This window comes from Salvelinus fontinalis, chromosome 24, assembly GCF_029448725.1.
Source record: "Salvelinus fontinalis isolate EN_2023a chromosome 24, ASM2944872v1, whole genome shotgun sequence".
NCBI lineage: Eukaryota > Metazoa > Chordata > Actinopteri > Salmoniformes > Salmonidae > Salvelinus > Salvelinus fontinalis.
In genome coordinates, this window is record NC_074688.1 from 2,639,016 (window position 1) to 2,653,333 (window position 14,318).

Genomic DNA, 14,318 nt, shown 5'->3' on the forward strand with positions numbered 1-14,318 from the left:
AAACTCAAAAAAGTTCTGGTACAGTGTAAAGTCCATGGATAATAAGAGCACCTCCTCCCAGTACTGAGGCTAGGAAACATTGTCTCTACCGATAAATCCACAATAATTGAGAATTTCAATAAGCATTTTTCTACGGCTGGCTGTGCTTTCCACCTGGCTACCCCTACCCCAGTCAACAGCCCTGCGCTCCCCACAGCAACTCGCCCAAACCTCCCCCACTTCTCCTTCACCCAAATCCAGATAGCTGATATTCTGAAAGAGCTGAAAAATCTGGACACCTACAAATCAGCTGGGCTAGACAATATGGACCCTGTCTTTCTAAAATTATCTGCCGAAATTATTGCAACCCCTATTACTAGCCTGTTGAACCTCTCTTTCGTGTCGTCTGAGATTGGAAAGCTGCCGCGGTCACCCCCCTCTTCAAAGGGGGAGACACTATAGACCCAAACTGCTACAGACCTATATCTATCCTATCCTGCCTTTATAAGGTCTTTGAAAGCCAAGTGAACAAACAGATTACCGACCATTTCGAATCTCACCGTACCTTCTCCGCTATGCAATCTGGTTTCAGAGCTGGTCATGGGTGCACCTCAGCCACGCTCAAGGTCCTAAACGATATCATAACCGCCATCGATAAGAGACATTACTGTGCAGCTGTATTCATCGACCTGGCTAAGGCGTTCGATCACAACATTCTTATTGGCAGACTCAACAGCCTTGGTTTCTCAAATGTTTGCCTCGCTTGGTTCTCCAACTACTTCTCAGATAGTGTTCAGTATGTCAAATCGGAGGGCCTGTTGTCCGGACCTCTGGCAGTCTCTATGGAGGTGCCACAGGGTTCAATTCTCAGGCCGACTCTCTTCTCTGTATACATCAATGATGTCGCTCTCGCTCCTGGTAAATCTTTGATCCACCTCTACGCAGACGACACCATTATGTATACCTCTGGCCCTTCGTTGGACACTGTGTTATCTAACCTCCAGATGAGCTTCAATGCCATACAACTCTCCTTCCATGGCCTCCAACTGCTCTTAAATGCTAGTAAAACTAAATGCATGCTCTTCAACCGATCGCTGCCTGCACCTGCCCGCCGTTCCAGCATCACTACTCTGGATGGTTCTGACTTAGAATATGTGGACAACTACAAATACCTAGGTGTCTGGATAGACTGTAAACTCTCCTTCCAGACTCACATTAATCATCTCCAATCCAAAATTAAATCTAGAATCGGCTTCCTATTTCGGAAACAAAGCATCCTTCACTCATGCTGACAAACATACCCTCGTAAAACTGACCATCCTACCGATCCTCGACTTCGGCGATATCATTTACAAAATAGCCTCCAACACTCTACTCAAAAAATTGGATGCAGTCTATCACAGTGCCATCCATTTTGTCACCAAAGCCCCATATACTACCCACCACTGCGACCTGTATGATCTCGTTGGCTGGCCCTCGCTTTATATTCGTCGCCAAACCCACTGGCTCCAGGTCATCTACAAGTCTCTGCAAGGTAAAGCCCTGCCTTATCTCAGCTCACTGGTCACCATCGTAGCACCCACCCATAGCACACGCTCCAGCAGGTATATGTCTCTGGTCACCCCCAAAGCCAATTCTTCCTTTGGCCACCTCTCCTGCCAATGAGTGGAACGAACTGCAAAAATCTCTGAAGCTGGAGACTCATATCTCCCTCACTAGCTTTAAGCACCAGCTGTCATAGCAGCTCACAGATCACTGCACCTGTACATGGCTCATCTGTAAATAGCCCATCCAATCTACCTCATCCCCATACTGTATTTATTTATTTATCTTGCTCCTTTGCACCCCAGTATCTCAACTTGCACATTCATCTTCTGCACATCCTACCATTCCAGTGTTTAATTGCTATATTGTAATTACTTTGCCACCATGGCCTATTTATTGCCTTACCTCTCTTATCCTACCTCCTTTGCAAATGCTGTATATAGATTTTTCTACTGTATTATTGAATGTATGTTTGTTTTCTCCATGTGTAACTCTGTGTTGTTGTATGTGTCGAACTGCTTTGCTTTATCTTGGCCAGGTCGCAGTTGCAAATGAGAACTTGTTCTCAACTACCCTACCTGGTTAAATAAAGGTGAAATAAAAAATAAAACTCATAAAACAACGACCTAAAAAACACGAACAGGTAGCATTACACAATGTTTTCTTTTGTAACATTTCTTTACAAAACAAGAATGACACCTCTCAACTGTTTAGAATTCAATGCAGTATATGTCACAGGAATGAATCAGACATGATGCAATATGCTTCAGTATGTTTTGTCATTTTTTGTCATTGAGTGATTCCAAAATACAATAATTTGTATATACACCATCTACTGTGTGGCAGACCAGGGGGTTGGGTCAAAACGTTTACACAGATCAGACACGGACCAAGTAGGATTAGCTCAGTTTCAAAGGTGTTTATTAAAATAATAGTCCAAGAGACCCTCTCCGGGATACCGTCTTCTGGGCTCTGGGTCTTGCTGTATCCTGTGGGGATTAAAAACTGAACTCCCTCTGGTACCGTCCCCAACTATACGGGAGACCTTTCCTCCCCCAGTCTCTCGCCTGTGTGCTGCCCTTCTAACAGCTTTATGGGAGTTGTACAGCTGGTGAGCAATCAGCCCTTGATTAATCACCAATCCCCAATTAGTCCTGGCCGGAGAGCCCGTCGAGACCTGGCACGTCCAGCAGATGGAGCCATCGCCTCGTGATGTATACTCCGTCTGTCACCAGGCCTCGACGAGTCTCCCCCTGGTGGCTGACCTGCTGTACGCCACAACCGATACAGATACAGTAGCAATGTTAGTCAACCCTGTCTTCTGCATTTGGCCACAGGTTCTCATCCACATCACATCTTATGTCATCTTGGGCAATACATCTAGGAAAGAATCTTTTGGCATGCCTGGTCCATCCCTGGCAATCTTCTGCAGATATGTCCAGGAATTCAGCATTCATTGCGTCCAGGAGGGACATTTAATCATGTGGATGGTGGTCATAAACCTTCCACCTCCATGAGGACCATAATTCCTCTATGGGGTTGAGGAATGGAGAGTAAGGTGGGAGAAAATGTGACACTGCACGGGAGTGGTGAAATGTCACATTGTCCCATACAATTACAAACGTTGGCTGATTTCGCCTCACTGCAACACTTTCCTCACCTGGCACAACCCTTCCATAGAGGTCATCCAGGAATGAAATGAGACGATCGGTGATGTATGGCCCAATTAGCAGTTTGTGTAACAGCAATCCGTCAGAGGATATTGCTGCACACATTGTGATGTTGGCACCCCTCTGGCCCGGGACATCCACTGTGGCTCTTTAACCAATCACATTCCTTCCTCACCACCGTGTTTTGGCCAAGTTGAAACTAGCCTCATCCACAAAGATGAATATGTGGGGTGTTTGCCTGGTTTCAATCTAAATGACTTTCTAAAATAAATCCACAAGGCAACATAAGATATGTATTGGGATATGTTGTCGGAATCGGTTAAGCCACCGGGCTTCTCCATGCATCGCGCCGACAGAGATAAACACCTCTCTGGGAAGAGGAATGGCGGGGGTGTATGCTTCATGATTAACGACTCATGGTGTAATCATAACAACATACAGGAACTCAAGTCCTTCTGCTCACCCGACCTAGAATTCCTTACAATCAAATGCCGGCCATTCTACTTACTAAGAGACTTCTTGTCAGTTATAGTCACAGTTGTGTACATCCCCGCCCCTTCAAGCGAACACCAAGACGGCCCATAGGCGGAAATCCCAGGGGGGACGGGGGGGACACGACCCCCCCCCATCCTGGGGAAAATATGATTTGTCCCCCCCAATATATCACTGTAAACATAACTATGTAATTTCAATAATATTAATAATACGCAATGAAAGCACTTGTACTGATTATAGACACTTAATAGCGCGTTTTTAAATTTCACAAGATTGCGACCCCCCCGCCCTTTGCCTCACAATGGTTTGATCCACTGCCAGTTCTTTAGTTGGCAAGGTAATAGAGGGCTCGTATCTACTGTCCGAAAGGCACTCAATGTACGTAACTGACGTGAGGTAATCCAGTCAATCGCGCCTTAGCAATGTATATATTTTTTTCATGTTGCAGGGTTCACACACTAGCTGAATTTGCAGAGCTAGCGCGCAAACTAAAGCAAACATTAACTATCAAGCTAGCTAGTACCTATTCCATTTATGTGGCGTCGTCAAAGATGGAATATTTGCTATCGTCAGTTTATTCCAAGATTAGCATGCAGCTGTAGTGCTTCAAAGTCCCTGTGATAAGGTTAGCGATAAACTGATGTCCAAACTGAACAAAACTACACTCTCTTATACCATTGTCTTAAATATATTTAATGGTCTCGTTGCAAAAGCTAAATTGTCGCTAGTGAATTTTTTATTTTTTTCACCTTTAACCAGGTAGCAAAGATTATAGCAAACACCACAGAAACGGAATTGGTGCTCGCTAGCTTTGCAAATTCAGCTATTGTTGGAAGCCTGCCAATATGAAACAAACTATGTTAAAATTTCAAAACGTTGCAGCATGTGTTGTGTAAATGTGTGTGTGCAGCTAGACCGGTCAGCCAGCCAGCCAGGTAGAAAAATGTCAGAAAAAAGTAAAAAGACGGACATCAGAGTATTTTTCAGTACACCAAAATGCAAAGTAAGAACTCTAGTAGCCTAATATCTCAAAGACCAGTTGATAAAATGTTCATAAGAAAGAAGTAAAATGCTAATGGAAATATTTCACAATGATGTCATTAGGCAGAGCAGGCAACAGATGGCACACAGACAGCAGAGCTGGGGACAGATATGCAGGGACAGACTGGCAGAGACAGGGAGTCTCAGGTAAGTTTGTTGAGTCTTTGTTTGTCAACATTATGAAAGGTTCTCAATTTTTTTGATTTGTAAAATAGGGACATAATTGGAAAATGCAATGAATACCCCCACTCTCAATTTAAACTGGTGACTGAACCAAGATTTGTTTAAGGCAATGGTATTGCTGTTGTGATTAATTGTGTAGTTTTGGGTACCGGTAGTTAGGAGTACAGCAAACACCTTATTTCTTTTCTAGGAGACAGACTGTGAGTCAGTGAGGGTGGTGAAAGGGAAAGAGCCAAGGAGAGAGACTTGAGGACAGTGTCACAGCCACGGCAGGACCAGGTGTCACCCTTGTTGCCAGCAGCACCAGTATAGGGGACAGTGGCACAGCATCGTCCAGTTACCTCAGTGATGACACAAAACCATATCAGCCACACCCACAATTTATAGAACCGCAAACTCTTGCAAACGTTTCAAGAGAGAGGAACACTGCACTGATAAGGAACATTGCTATAACTATTATTATTAGTAGTATTATAATGATTTAAACAAGTTGGGACAACCCTTCAGTTAACTACTGTACCTAACAATTATCCAGTAGTAGTGATTATGGTCCCTCAATATACATTTAACATATTACAACATAGTCTATGTGTTACAGCACTACTTTTGGTGTCCCCCTCAGGAATTGCTCCTGAGAAAATTTCATGTAATTGTCCCCTCCAAGGTTGATATCAGATTTTCGCCCCTGAGACGGCCCTTCAAGGAACTTCACTGGACTCTGTTTAAACTGGAAACTAGATATCCGGAGGCTGCATTTATTGTAGCTGGGGATTTTAACAAAGCAAATTTGAGAACAATGCTACCTAAATTCTATCAGCATATTGATTGGACAACACGTAGAACTAATACTCTCGACCACTGCTACTCTAACTTCCACGATGCATACAAAGTCCTCACCCGCCTGTCCCCAGTTCACCTGGCCGTGCTGCTGCACCAGTTTCAACTGAAACTGTCAACTGTTCTGCCTGCGGCTATGGAACCCTGACCTGTTCACCGGACGTGCTACCTGTCCCAGACCTGCTGTTTTCAACTCCCTAGAGACAGCAGGAGCGGTAGAGATACTCTCAATGATCGTCTATGAAAAGCCAACTGACATTTACTCCTGAGGTGTTGACCTGTTGCACCCTCGACATCGACTGTAATTATTATTATTTGACCCTGCTGGTCATCTATGAACATTTGAACATCTTGGCCATGTTCTGTTATAATATCCACCCGGCACAGCCAGAAGAGGACTGGCCACCCCTCATAGCCTGGTTCCTCTCTAGGTTTCTTCCTAGGTTCTGTCCTTTCTAGGGAGTTTTTCCTAGCCACCGTGCTTCTACACCTGCATTGCTTGCTGTTTGGGGTTTTAGGCTGTGTTTCTGTACAGCACTTTGAGATATCAGCTGATGTAAGAAGGGCTTTATAAATACATTTGATTAGGTCTACACACACCAACATGGCTGTGAAGATGGCATGACAACGCCTCTTCCCTCTTCCATCACTCCGATGCAGGCAGTACTGGAGCATCATGGCTAAAATTAACAGACTGGTCATTAGCTTCTACCCCCCCCTCCCCCCCACACACACACACACGTATCCCAATGGACATTTACTGTATATATATATATATCATCACAGTTGTAAATATGTACAGTGCCTTCAGAAAGTATTCATGCCCCTTGACTTGTTCCACATTTTGTTGTTACAGCCTGAATAAAAAATGGAATAAAAATGTTTAGTCAAAACTGTTTTACTGAATACTGAATACTGAAGCACAGTCAACACTGTTTTTATTCAAACACTTTTACAAAACCTTCCTCTCGTGCTGCAGCTTCAATTAATTAGTAGTGTATTGATAGGCCTGAGTTTTTATTATTAGCAGCTCGTCATGTCTATTTTAATGTCGAGGAATACTTCCCTATCTCTGGTCATAAGAACAACATGAATTTGTGCATGAGGCAAAAATTATGCGGTGCAACTTGAGTTTTGCCATCAGTGGGAGGACGGTGTCCCCTCTCTCTGGTCAATCTCGCCGGAGGAAAGGAGAGAGCAGGGATGTGCCCTATGCTTCTCTCTCCCTCCCTCCGCTGAGACTAACCATGAGATGCAGGTACCATCAGTCCAGTAAAATAAAAAATGTAAGCCTATGCAACATTACTAAAAACAGTTCTGTAGGAATGACATTTGCGCAGTACACTTAATACGTTTATCACAGCATATTGGCTATATGCTTGGCCTTCCAATATTGTTCTTCTCGGATCATATTATATTTAAACTTGAGCTTTGATAAAATAGATCAAGCACTGCTGAGCCTAAATTGAAATAATTGTATTTTTAAGTCATAAAAAATAAATAAGTGTATATATATATATATACACTGCTCAAAAAAATAAAGGGAACACTTAAACAACACAATGTAACTCCAAGTCAATCACACTTCTGTGAAATCAAACTGTCCACTTAGGAAGCAACACTGATTGACAATACATTTCACATGCTGTTGTGCAAATGGAATAGACAAAAGGTGGAAATTATAGGCAATTAGCAAGACACCCCCAAAAAAGGAGTGATTCTGCAGGTGGTGACCACAGACCACTTCTCAGTTCCTATGCTTCCTGGCTGATGTTTTGGTCACTTTTGAATGCTGGCGGTGCTCTCACTCTAGTGGTAGCATGAGACGGAGTCTACAACCCACACAAGTGGCTCAGGTAGTGCAGTTCATCCAGGATGGCACATCAATGCGAGCTGTGGCAAAAATGGATTTGCTCCAAACATAACGCTTTGTATTTAGGACAAAAAATGTATTGCTTTGCCACATTTTTTGCAGTATTACTTTAGTGCCTTGTTGCAAACAGGATGCATATTTTGGAATATTTGTATTCTGTACAGGCTTCCTTCTTTTCACTCTGTCAATAAGCTTAGTATTGTGGAGTAACTACAATGTTGTTGTTCCATCCTCAGTTTTCTTCTATCACAGCCAATAAACTTTATCTATTTTAAAGTCCCCATTGGGCTCATGGTGAAATCCCTGAGCGGTTTCCTTCCTCTTTGGCAACTGAGTTAAGAAGGATTCCTGTATCTTTTTTAGTGATACACCATCCAAAGTAATTAAGCAGCAGCAGCTGAAAAGATGAGCTCCTACAAATATTGAAATTTAAATGTTTTTTTAGAGTAAAGTACATCGAAAAAAATCAAAAGAAACTGCAAACTGAATAGGAGACCAAACAAGCAGCAAACAAAGAAGAAAGGCTTTTGAAAAAGTAACAATTTTTTCATAAAATTATATCGTTTTCTTAGCTAGCTAAGTTGTTTACCAGTTGCTAGGCAGTTGCTAGGGACATTCCTGGAAGAAGCTAGCTAGCTAACAAGGAGTGTCTAGTTGGCAGAAGAGAAGAAGGGACAAAGAAGGGACAAAGTGGGACAAAATAAGGACAGAAGAAAAGGGAAAGGGGGGAAAAGGGACATTAAGGTGAAGCAGTCCTCTAAAGACACAAAAGACAATAATACAAGAAACAACACTTCTATTGCCTCTCCCTCTACGATACGCACTTCCGGTTTGGAGCGAGTAGTTGCATTCCGCTTTGCTCCACAGGTAGTATAACATTTCATTTCATTACAGTACAACAGTTTGATTTGTTTGATCTTAGCAGGCTACATAGCCGTCTTTGTATCCAAGATAATTGTGTAGTCTAGAGTAATTGTCGAGGTTACCTAGCCAGTTAGAGGTTACCTAGCCAGCTACACTTTCAAACAAAGTCAACAACGCAGCCACTGCTAGCTAGCCTATTTCACCAGCCAGCAGTACTATATCATTTTAGTCAATAAGATTTTTTGCAACGTAAGCTTAACTTTCTGAACATTCGAGACGTGTAGTCGACTTGTCATTCCAATCTCCTTTGCATTAGCGTAGCCTCTTCTGTAGCCTGTCAACTATGTGTCTGTCTATCCCTGTTCTCTCCTCTCTGCACAGACCATACAAACGCTTCACACCGCGTGGCCGCTGCTACTCTAACCTGGTGGTCCCAGTGCGCACGACCCACGTGGAGTTCCAGGTCTCAGGCAGCCTCTGGAACTGCCGATCTGCGGCCAACAAGGCAGAGTTCATCTCAGCCTATGCTTCCCTCCAGTCCCTTGACTTCTTGGCACTGACGGAAACATGGATTACCACTGATAACACTGCTACTCCTACTGCTCTCTCCTCGTCTGCCCACGTGTTCTCGCACACCCCGAGAGCTTCTGGTCAGCGGGGTGGTGGCACTGGGATCCTCATCTCTCCCAAGTGGACATTCTCTCTTTCTCCCCTGACCCATCTGTCTATCGCCTCCTTTGAATTCCATGCTGTCACAGTTACCAGCCCTTTCAAGCTTAGCATCCTTATCATTTATCGCCCTCCAGGTTCCCTTGGAGAGTTCATCAATGAGCTTGACGCCCTGATAAGTTCCTTTCCTGAGGATGGCTCACCTCTCACAGTTCTGGGTGACTTTAACCTCCCCATGTCTACCTTTGACTCATTCCTCTCTGCCTCCTTCTTTCCACTCCTCTCCTCTTTTGACCTCACCCTCTCACCTTCCCCCCCTACACAAGGCAGGCAATACGCTTGACCTCATCTTTACTAGATGCTGTTCTTCCACTAATCTCATTGCAACTCCCCTCCAAGTCTCCGACCACTACCTTGTATCCTTTTCCCTCTCGCTCTCATCCAACACTTCCCACACTGCCCCTACTCGGATGGTATCGCGCCGTCCCAACCTTCGCTCTCTCTCCCCCGCTACTCTCTCCTCTTCCATCCTATCATCTCTTCCCTCTGCTCAAACCTTCTCCAACCTATCTCCTGATTCTGCCTCCTCAACCCTCCTCTCCTCCCTTTCTGCATCCTTTGACTCTCTATGTCCCCTATCCTCCAGGCCGGCTCGGTCCTCCCCTCCTGCTCCGTGGCTCGACGACTCATTGCGAGCTCACAGAACAGGGCTCCGGGCAGCCGAGCGGAAATGGAGGAAAACTCGCCTCCCTGCGGACCTGGCATCCTTTCACTCCCTCCTCTCTACATTCTCCTCTTCTGTCTCTGCTGCTAAAGCCAATTTCTACCACTCTAAATTCCAAGCATCTGCCTCTAACCCTAGGAAGCTCTTTGCCACCTTCTCCTCCCTCCTGAATCCTCCTCCCCCTCCTCCCCCCTCCTCCCTCTCTGCTGATGACTTCGTCAACCATTTTGAAAAGAAGGTCGACGACATCCGATCCTCGTTTGCTAAGTCAAACGACACCGCTGGTTCTGCTCACACTGCCCTACCCTGTGCTTTGACCTCTTTCTCCCCTCTCTCTCCAGATGAAATCTCGCGTCTTGTGACGGCCGGCCGCCCAACAACCTGCCCGCTTGACCCTATCCCCTCCTCTCTTCTCCAGACCATTTCCGGAGACCTTCTCCCTTACCTCATCTCGCTCATCAACTCATCCTTGACCGCTGGCTACGTCCCTTCCGTCTTCAAGAGAGCGAGAGTTGCACCCCTTCTGAAAAAACCTACACTCGATCCCTCCGATGTCAACAACTACAGACCAGTATCCCTTCTTTCTTTTCTCTCCAAAACTCTTGAACGTGCCGTCCTTGGCCAGCTCTCCTGCTATCTCTCTCAGAATGACCTTCTTGATCCAAATCAGTCAGGTTTCAAGACTAGTCATTCAACTGAGACTGCTCTTCTCTGTGTCACGGAGGCGCTCCGCACTGCTAAAGCTAACTCTCTCTCCTCTGCTCTCATCCTTCTAGACCTATCGGCTGCCTTTGATACTGTGAACCATCAGATCCTCCTCTCCACCCTCTCCGAGCTGGGCATCTCCGGCGCGGCCCACGCTTGGATTGCGTCCTACCTGACAGGTCGCTCCTACCAGGTGGCGTGGCGAGAATCTGTCTCCGCACCACGTGCTCTCACCACTGGTGTCCCCCAGGGCTCTGTTCTAGGCCCTCTCCTATTCTCGCTATACACCAAGTCACTTGGCTCTGTCATATCCTCACATGGTCTCTCCTATCATTGCTATGCAGACGACACACAATTAATCTTCTCCTTTCCCCCCTCTGATAACCAGGTGGTGAATCGCATCTCTGCATGTCTGGCAGACATATCAGTGTGGATGACGGATCACCACCTCAAGCTGAACCTCGGCAAGACGGAGCTGCTCTTCCTCCCGGGGAAGGACTGCCCGTTCCATGATCTCGCCATCACGGTTGACAACTCCATTGTGTCCTCCTCCCAGAGTGCTAAGAACCTTGGCGTGATCCTGGACAACACCCTGTCGTTCTCAACTAACATCAAGGCGGTGACCCGTTCCTGTAGGTTCATGCTCTACAACATTCGCAGAGTACGACCCTGCCTCACGCAGGAAGCGGCGCAGGTCCTAATCCAGGCACTTGTCATCTCCCGTCTGGATTACTGCAACTCGCTGTTGGCTGGGCTCCCTGCCTGTGCCATTAAACCCCTACAACTCATCCAGAACGCCGCAGCCCGTCTGGTGTTCAACTTTCCCAAGTTCTCTCACGTCACCCCGCTCCTCCGCTCTCTCCACTGGCTTCCAGTTGAAGCTCGCATCCGCTACAAGACCATGGTGCTTGCCTACGGAGCTGTGAGGGGAACGGCACCTCCGTACCTTCAGGCTCTGATCAGGCCCTACACCCAAACAAGGGCACTGCGTTCATCCACCTCTGGCCTGCTCGCCTCCCTACCTCTGAGGAAGTACAGTTCCCGCTCAGCCCAGTCAAAACTGTTCGCTGCTCTGGCACCCCAATGGTGGAACAAACTCCCTCACGACGCCAGGTCAGCGGAGTCAATCACCACCTTCCGGAGACACCTGACACCCCACCTCTTTAAGGAATACCTAGGATAGGATAAAGTAATCCTTCTAACCCCCCCCCCCCCCCCTTAAAAGAGTTAGATGCACTATTGTAAAGTGGTTGTTCCACTGGATATCATAAGGTGAATGCACCAATTTGTAAGTCGCTCTGGATAAGAGCGTCTGCTAAATGACTTAAATGTAAATGTAAAAAGTGTAATTAATAACTTCACCATGCTCAAACGGATATTCAATATCAATGTCTTTTTTATTATTTTATTTTACCCGTCTACCAATATGTGTCCTTTGAGGCATTGGAAAACCTCCTAGGTCTTTGTGGTTGAATCTGTGTTTGAAATTTGCTGCTCGACTGAGGGAGCTTACAAATAATTGTATGTGTGGGGTACAGAGATTAGGTAGTCATTAAATATAATTTTAAAGTGCTTAGGGATCGGCGTCCCGTCAATGGGACAGTGAGCGACGCCTTCATGGCACGCCGATGACGCGGGCGGTCTTCACTTGATCACCCTCGGAATTAGAACCAGAGTGATGGCTGTAAGTGGGACCTTTCTGTTGCATTTCAAAGATGGTGGTAGAAAAAAGAGAAAAAACTGTTGTTTTATTCTTTGTATTTTCTTCTACCAGATCTATCGTGTTATATTCTCCTACATTCAATTCACATTTCCACAAACTTCAAAGTGTTTCCTTTCAAATGGTGCTAAGAAAATGCATATCCTTGCTTCAAGGCCTGAGCTACAGGCAGTTAGATTTGGGTATGTCATTTTAGGCGAAAATTTTAAAAAGGGGGGCTATCCCTAAGAAGATTTATTAACGGGTCACATAATAAGTTGCATTGACTCACTGTGTGCAATAATAGTATTAGTAGCCATATTATAAGTTCAACATTTGCAAAACAACTAGTTTTCATAACTGAAATTCGTAAAATTTTTGTCCAAAAGGAAAAGGCATGCTGTCGAAAAAAAGGTTAGCAGCTACATTTTGCGACATATACAGTGTTTCCGTAAAGCCCAGCTCATTGGCTATCTAGCTAGCTTTGTTTGATCCTGATTGGTGCTTATTTGACTAAGTTAGAGTCGATCAAGTGAAGACTGCCCGCGTCATCGGCGTGCCATGAAGGCGTCACTCTCTGACCAAATTTGGTGTCCTATAGGATATACTATACCCTTAATGATATAGTGAAGTCTGGTTCTTGTTAGGAGCTCTCCTCAAACAATAGCATGGCATTTTTTCTCAGTAATAAGTACTGTAAATTGGACAGTGCAGTTATATTAACAAGAATTTAAGCTTTCAGCCGATATAAGACACTTATATGTACCGACATTTGTTGTTTCTCTAAAATCTGCGATCGTGACACAAGGCGCTGTATGATTTACAACTGTCCCGTTGACGGGACACCGATCGCTAAGCACATTTTTACTCCTGAACTCATTTAGACTAGCCATAACAAAGGGATTGAATACTTATTGACTCAAGACATTTAAGCTTTTCATTTTTAATTCATTTGTAAAAAATAAAATAAAATTTAAACTAAATGTATAATAAAAAAATGATTCCACATTGACACTTTGTATTGTGTGTTGGCCAGTGACACAAAATCTCAATGTAATCCTTTTTAAATTCCAGTTGTAACACCACAAAATGTGGAAAAAGTCTAGGGGTGTGAATACATTCTGAAGACACTGCATATATTATAATTTGTATTATTATTATTATTATTCATATCATTTCATTCACACCTACACTGTTAGAATGTAACTATTTCACTGTACACTGCAATTACATCTGTGACCCTGTGCATGTGACTAAATCAAACTCCAATCTAGACTGTTTTATCTGCTACCACATGGCAAGATTGGAACCAACAGGACCTTGAACAGCTTCTACCACCAAGCCATAAGACTGCTAAATAGTTTAACTATCTGTATTGACCCTTTCTGCACTAACTTCTTTTACTCATCACTTATGCTTCTGCTACTGTTAATGATCTATCCTGTTATCGTTACTCATTATATATTTAGTATTACTTTTATTATTACGTGGTATTCATTTTCTGTTATTTCTCTCTGCATTGTTGGGAAGGGCCCATAAGTAAGCATTTCACTGTTAGTCTACGCCTGTTGTTTACGAAGCATGTGACAAATAACATTTGATTTGATTGGAGGAAACAAGGAGCCCCCTGGACTGTGATGGGCTGATAGCAGAGGCATGGCAACACTACAGTGTGACAATTTCAATGTGTGCAATTAGCATACAAGTGTGTGATGGAGTCCAGCGATTAGGCTACTAAATTGGCTTTTTTCTAATCGATCGGCTTTAATGTTATGTTCACAGAAATACAGCCACTGCTGCTGTCACGATCGTGTGGCGGATTGATGGACCAAAACGCAGCTTTTGGAAAGTAAGCCATCTTCTTTTATTTTAAAAGATGACGAAAAATAAACACGACACGAAACACTTTAACAAAACGAACAAAACAACAAACGACCGTGAAGCTAAATAACGTTGTGCACTTACACACACAGGCTACAAACGTTCTGACATAGACAATTACCCACAACCAATGAGAGCCTATGGCTACCCTAA

The 14,318-nt window shown here is 44.4% G+C and overlaps 1 long non-coding RNA gene across 1 annotated transcript; it reads left to right on the top strand.

Moving 5' to 3' along the window:
• Positions 1-4,019: 4,019 nt before the first annotated feature.
• On the top strand, positions 4,020-5,595 carry LOC129822622 (uncharacterized). The gene is made up of 3 exons (XR_008754495.1): positions 4,020-4,085; positions 4,794-4,877; positions 5,104-5,595. It is a non-coding gene; the product is annotated as an uncharacterized LOC129822622 (long non-coding RNA).
• The last annotated feature ends 8,723 nt before the right edge of the window (positions 5,596-14,318 follow it).